The following is a 6,997-nucleotide window of genomic DNA, read 5'->3' on the forward strand; positions in this document are numbered from 1 at the left end:
ACGGTCGCTCAGTCTGATTGCCTCCATAAATAGCAGCAGTGCAGTGACCCTAGTGCATGCCAACTTGACTTTTCTCCTTCTAGTAAGCATTTCCTCCCCTTTGCCCCACTGGGAGGGGGGATAGCCTACCGGGCTCGGTCCTAGTCAGCCTCCCTGCCTTTCATTTTTAAAACGAAGCTTGCTTTGCTTATTCCCTCCACTTTGCGGATGCAGGCTGCTGGCTGCTGCTCTCATGCGGATCGTGATCTCCCGCATATCATTAAAGCTTGTGTATATCTCTCTTTATGCCAATAATACAACTTGGGTCCGCTGTATATGTACTTTACGTACCGCAAGATACGTACTACTCGGTATATGTGCAAGAACAGACTACTTGGCTCACTGGGCATGCGCCGTTGGATAGGTACCATTGGTGTCCAAATTAACGAGCTCGGCCACTGGTTATGTGCAACTGGGCCTGTGGGTATGCGAACATTCTTGGTCAATCCTCCAGAGTGAGTATGTGCCACTGATTACGTGCCCGAACAGAAGAGCCGAACAAGGGGCAAGAGGTGAAGTCGATAACAGAAAATTGAAGAAGTCAGCTACGGATGAGTGAAGACGTCGGCTTCAAAAGCTATCGAGTGCAGAGAGAAAGTAAAGGGAATAAAATGGACCAGTGAGTGCATTGAGCGAGGAGAGTTAAGCTACATAGAAGGCGAATAACATCAAGTGAATGCATTTCACTAAACATCAAAGGAAGGTTCACTTATAATCGAATCTCACGTACGTGTGGGATCCGGAATTTTTTTTCTTCCCTCTCTTTCTACGGCTGCAAGGTTTCAATCCGAAATGGATATGGTTTACTTAAAAAAATATTCTTGTTTACCACTAAGGCTAAATACTGTAAAAAAGGGTGGCTTTACGACACCCTGATAACTTTTACACGACACCATTACGTGAAAAACAATACTAATTTCCAGCTTTCAAGGACGTCCAGTCACAAGCTACACACCTTCCAGACTGGTGTTCCGGTCAACACTTGCCACCGAATACTCGCGTATGCTAAAACAGCTTAAGCATACGGTAACGCGAGAAAAACGGCAGATAAAAGAAAGAAAAGTAAATAGATCGCGCACACCTGGCTGACCCGCGCATAAATTTGGAGGCCTCCCACCCCCCCACCCCTAGTTAGCTTCTTCCTTTCTCCTTTATCTGCCAGTCGGCAGCAGGTGCAGGGCAGTGCGAGACGAGCACGAGTCGAGAAAGCAAAGGGCACGCGTAGAGCAGATAGCGTCAGAAGACCGGGCCTGACGAGCGAGGCCCCAGCGCAGCTAGCGGGCGTTCCATGTTTATTGACTCTAGAGAGCGGTGCTTTTCCCGAGGCTTCTTTTCCAAGACAGCGGCGGCGGTGTTCACGGGCAGCGGGCTTTGTTGATCCTCATAATTAACTCCTTACGAGCAGTCACAAAGCGCCCGTCTGTCGCGCCCGCCTTCCCACCGCGCCGCAGGGGCGCCTCGGGAAATACGGAGCCCCGGGCCCGAGCCCTCTGCTCGGGGCACCGTTTCGCGCTCAGCGGTGGCTGGCAGGTGGAGAGAAGTTGGGGTGCGGGGTTTGGGGGAGGAGAGGGCTCCGAGCACGTGGAGAATCGGTGGCGGATCTGTGGAGCCCGCGCGCCGCTTGTACGGGCGCCGATATCGGTGCCGGCTAATTAGTAAATGTTTTCGCACTTTGGCTTTTGCGATCCTCTGAGGGTGTCTAGTACGTCGTGCGCACAGGGCGCCGGCAATCGAGAGCGGATTCATCGCGGCGCCGAGCGCCTGAGCTCATTATTCATATACGTATAAAAGGTGGTGCGCATTGTTGGTGGTTTGTTTGAGAGGGAGAGCGACGGATACGAAGAGGGAGGATGGATGACGTCGTTGTCAATGCTTGACGGTGACAGTGTGTTTCTTTTGGGCGCGATAAACCTGGGAAAAACTGAACGACGACTGCTTGTTAACTGCGTCGCTGATGCAGCGATCATGACGCACTGAAGAGGAGCAGGGTAGGCGGTAGTATCAACGGCTTATTGTGAAATAACGATTGATTTGAAAACACCCGCGGCCATTGCGCTTCTGACAAGAGCTGCTGCTGGTTAGTAACTGTGAAGCCGTCTGTGGCACTCCTGAACGAAGCTGTTCATGGCTGGGAAGTTTTGTTATTGAAGTGAGTAGGACACGTAGTCCGTACTCTATAAGCATGTTATACAGTAGTCAGCTATGCGCGTGGGATTAGTGCACGAGAATCTTTGTATAAAACTGTACATAGTGTACTGACCCCACATTAGAACCAAACCTCGGTACTAATTTGATTTAGATGCACCCCACGAACACAGATCTCTCCCTTCTAATTAGCGAGATCATAAGAGAGTGACCTACCGAGCGAGCCATACAGTCGTGTTCTTCAAAAGGAACTCAGCGCTTAACATGGGTGTAGATGTGTTCAAAGGCTTGCAAGGTGTAGAGAAATAAGACAAATACGAAATGAGAATACGACGATGCAGTGTGTAGTTCCTAGCTCAAGAGAAAAGAAAACATGCTGTGATGGTCGCCAATATGGAGCATAATTTGTTAAGCGTTTACGCGAACTCTTATTTAGTGGGATTAGCCAAACAAAAATTTCTTTGCTTGGCGGCTGACAGCGAACTTTAATTTACACATTTACGTCGCACGGAAACGCGGTGACGGATCAACTGAACTGTACTTCGCAACTGCACCGCATTATGAGTAAAAGACACACACGGCTTAAAAATACGAAAACTAATAACAGTGCCGCTCCTTTTCGTCAATACCATTCCTTGTGTAATCAGTGAAGCGCGTCGCTGGCAAAAAAAGAAAAAAAGAAAAGAACAATAGTTGAACAAGGTACATACGCAACTCTCGTCTGCCTCTCGACGGAAGCTTTTAATTTCATCATTGTACTCCATATAACCAAATCAAAAGTCATTCGATAGTAGTATAACGTGCTGCGTTCTTGTCCGTAATTTTTTTCAGTCCGAGCTGAGCCTTGGTCTTCCTAACTGCAGCCGTGCGTAAACGAGAACCGTCGGACGGGACAGATGGCGGCGAGCTTTTTTGGCCATCGATAATTAACGTGACGCGCGCGCGGCACTCCACTTTCTACTCACCCCCTTCTTCTCCCATTCTTTTCCCCTGAGCTCTCGCTCTTCTATTTCGTGTTCTTCTCTTCTCCTCATGGTCCCCCCCCCCCCCCCTCTCTCTCCAATCCCCCCTCGTTCGGCTCCAGTCAAAGTCATCGTCCACGCTTCAAATCGCCCAGCTTCGCCGCCGACCAGGGACGACCGGCGGGCGTCGGTTCCGGGCGCCTCATTGATCGTTAATCTCGCCGCCAGCCTATGGCTGGGCCACGGTCGGCTTTATTTAGCGCCTTTTCATTGGTGACGCGCGGGGTATATAGATAGGCTCTTCTAGGCTCTCTTCTTTTACCGTACGCTCTCTATCAACAATGGCTGGCGAGAATGCCCAACCTGCTCACCCAAGCGGGTCCTCAGGGCCATTCCGCATCGTGCGCCGGTCAGCGGCGCCATAGCGGTATATAATATAGTCCCGCGTCGGCCCACGCGCCGAGCGATCGGACCGAGCAGTTGGAGTTAAACAATAGTGGGAGGCCCATTACACGCGCTCATGAGAGTTGGAAAGGACGTCGCGCGTGTCTCCTGTGTCCCGCTTTTGCTTCCTGTAGGTTTAATACGACTCTAGTTCTTTTATTTTTAATTCCTGTCGAAGAGGAAGAGCACATCCGCTTCGGGTGTTCGTCTCAACAGATATGAAGCATCGTGAGGCGCTGAAAACAAACAAAACAAAAAATTATTTTCGTTGATGTCACAGAGTCTTGCATGCCATATGCTGTGTTTTTTTGTTTTTTTTTTTAGTCAGTGTATTTTTAGTTGAACTTCCAATATCTCGATAGTCCACATGCACAATGTTGACTATGACGTTAAAGGCAAATAAGGCAAAGTTGCGGCCACTGTCACATCATCAGTGTGACCAGTCGATGTCATTGCACTATTGGTGCGTAAAGCAGACATCCAAAACTCGAGAAGGGGCTGAATATTCTTTTCAGCATAGCATATCAACTAAATATTGACAACTACACGATCGAAGCCAAAACAGGTCTGGAAAAGGTTGACGCTCATGCTTACCTTAAGCTGGGTTCGCAAAACGCCAGCTTCTTGCTTCGCGCATGTTTCAGTGCAGGTATAGACAACGCAATATCGCTTATAATTACGACAACATCAGTGTGATTTGTTTATGTGTAATTTTGAAGACTCTACGAGTTAGTGACGTGTTTGCTGCAGTGCTTCAGGAGGATGTTAAATGTTTGCTATCCGTCTTAAGAGGTACAATTTCTCAATTCTTTTTACCACCTTCTAGGATACCTGGTGAACCTTTAACTACATCTTGCCTTAGTTCTCTCTTCCCAGACAGGAATCACGCTGGAACAAAGTAGAGGTACAAACATGCAATATCAGAAAGGTAAGTTGTGTGGACGTCACTTTTATTCACCTTATGTTGAGAAGTGTCAACCTCCAGACTGTGCATCAAGTTTATTCGTCTTCCTGTAGGTCCCTCAATCATTGCAGAACCGTTTCTTCGAACAGAGTTAAATGGGTTCAGTCAACGCAAATGATTTCCTACATTAGAGAGTTTTAGATTAGGGGGACGCAAGCGTTGGGGCCCCCTAGCTCTAGGGGCCGCGGTACTGCGCAGCAAGCGTTGGGGCCCCCTAGCTCCTGATGCCGCGGTACTGCGCATGTGCAGACCCCTCTGCACCTGCGCAGTACCGCGGCCCCAGGAGCTAGGGGGCCCCAACGCTTGCGCCTCCCCTAATCTAAAGCTCTCTATTTTCCAACCACTACAGCAAATTTGGTTGGAACTCATCTTTTTGCCGCACAAAGCCACGAATGACATGAGAGTTTGTAGAATAGCGGAGCTAACATTTTCGGAAGCCATGCACCATAAAACCACACTGCTAGACATGCACGTGGACCTGCGCGATTCGGTTGCTTAAATGAGCAAGCAACGAAAGTTGTTTGCTATTCAATTTTATCTTCATACACTTTCTGCTCACGCTTTAAGATATTATTGTCATTTGATCTCAAGGGAGTCTTCAAACTTAAAATACCATTTTAAGGCATAGCCCCAGCCTTAATATGCCTTAGCCAACATGCACATTATCTTATGGCTGCGAGTTTATTTGCTGTTTATTCATTAAAACCAGGTTTACTGTAGTTGCCTCCAGCTCAGCCACCGTCATTTTCGCACGCTGCAGGATGTGTGGAGTAAAGAAAAGCGCCCGTCCGGGTTGGCCTCGCGAAATTCGCCCACACTTAACAGTGTTCCAATGTGAAACTCCAACGCAGTATGCACTTTGCAGGACGCTGCAAACTCCTCAAAAGCGCCCGTATATATATATCCGGGTTCTCAGCCGGAGTCGTAGTGCATTTTTTGCACTGGAGAAATTCCTGGCAAATATTGACTGCGAAATTTTACACATGAGGCTTCGAAAAGCTACAGAGAAGAGGAGAGTGCTATAAGCTGTGGTCACAATAACCTTTAATCAAAATGGTTGTTGCCTATACTTGTAGTAATAGCTACGAATTCGATCGAGCTATTTGCAGTACTAAGATAGAGCGGTACAGCTTTTAAGCTCAGCAAAAGTCGTCAAAACAAGCAAGCTACACAGCAGTGACATTTAGTTAAAAGTTAATGCACGACAACATCAAAATTTACAACATTAGAAAAGTTAGCATGATAAGAGCTCACCACTCGAACATCACATCGAATCAATTCCCTATACCTCGTATATTGTCTCGTATTGCAGCGGTAGGGTTAATGGATTGCAGCGGATGAATGCCAACGCTTTTCGAGTTCGTTAACAAGTGAGTGTGCGGGAATCCTTGTTGCACAGTGCCTCCTCCGCATTAAACACATGCTAAAAATAAGTGGAGCGTGGATTATTCCTGAAACATTTTATATATATTGTTTATCGTGCCACGCGCACTGTGGTCAGTGGAGATAACCTTTTCTGTGTACGAAATTAGAATGCAAAACTTCAAACGTGATGGCGCTGCTGGAATATTTTATTCGGGACATATGGAGAGCGATTTAGCGCAAATTATAAAGGTATACGCACGTCACATCGCCTATAAACGTTTAGGTGCACCTGCGAAATAAATACCACTTCATGAAGCGGCATTTCTTCCGCAGTATGTCCTGATGCCCTTTGCTAAAGCGCAGGGAGCGCGTGTTTATTTTTAAACACTGGCAAGGCTGCCTTTATGAAGAAGTAACGCAACAAATACACCCACCGTGGTATAGCTGAGTGGTTGTTGTGTTGCGCTGCAGAGCTTGAAGTCGTTGGTTCGATGCCGGCCGCGGTGGCCTCATTTCGATGGGGGCAAAATGCAAGAACGTTACTGTACTTAGGACTTAGGCGCGCGTTCAAGAACTCCTGGTGGCAAAAATTGAGCCGGAGTACCCCATTACAAATTATAGGTGACGTAACAGTATTGTTTACCGCATTACCTCTACATTGTGACCAGCCGTGCTCACTCCACGGGGGGATAATTCCGAGAGATTGAAGGGCAGATGTACTTGGTACAAAAAAAAGAAAGAAAGAAAGAAATTGAAAATAATGTTAATAAAGAATATCGCTTGAAAAATTCAACTCGTCATAACTTGCCCGACATTTCAATCAACGCGGAAAATACGAGTAGCATCACAATAAAGACTGCTGTGTGGGTGTATCTATATCACTTTTCTATAAATATGCAGGTTCTTGTCTTGAATTCGCAAAGCGTGTTTAAAAAGCGGTTGTTTCTCAGCGGAAATGTATGCTTGTTTATTTCACTTAAAAATCACGACAATTCCAAACGTAACAGCGATTGCACTATTCGTCCGTCACTGCTAAATCGAGAGGGCTGACATTATGAGCCGGCCAAACTGGGCAGTC

The sequence above is a fragment of the Dermacentor silvarum genome, chromosome 2 (assembly GCF_013339745.2).
Source record: "Dermacentor silvarum isolate Dsil-2018 chromosome 2, BIME_Dsil_1.4, whole genome shotgun sequence".
Classification (NCBI taxonomy): Eukaryota; Metazoa; Arthropoda; class Arachnida; order Ixodida; family Ixodidae; genus Dermacentor; species Dermacentor silvarum.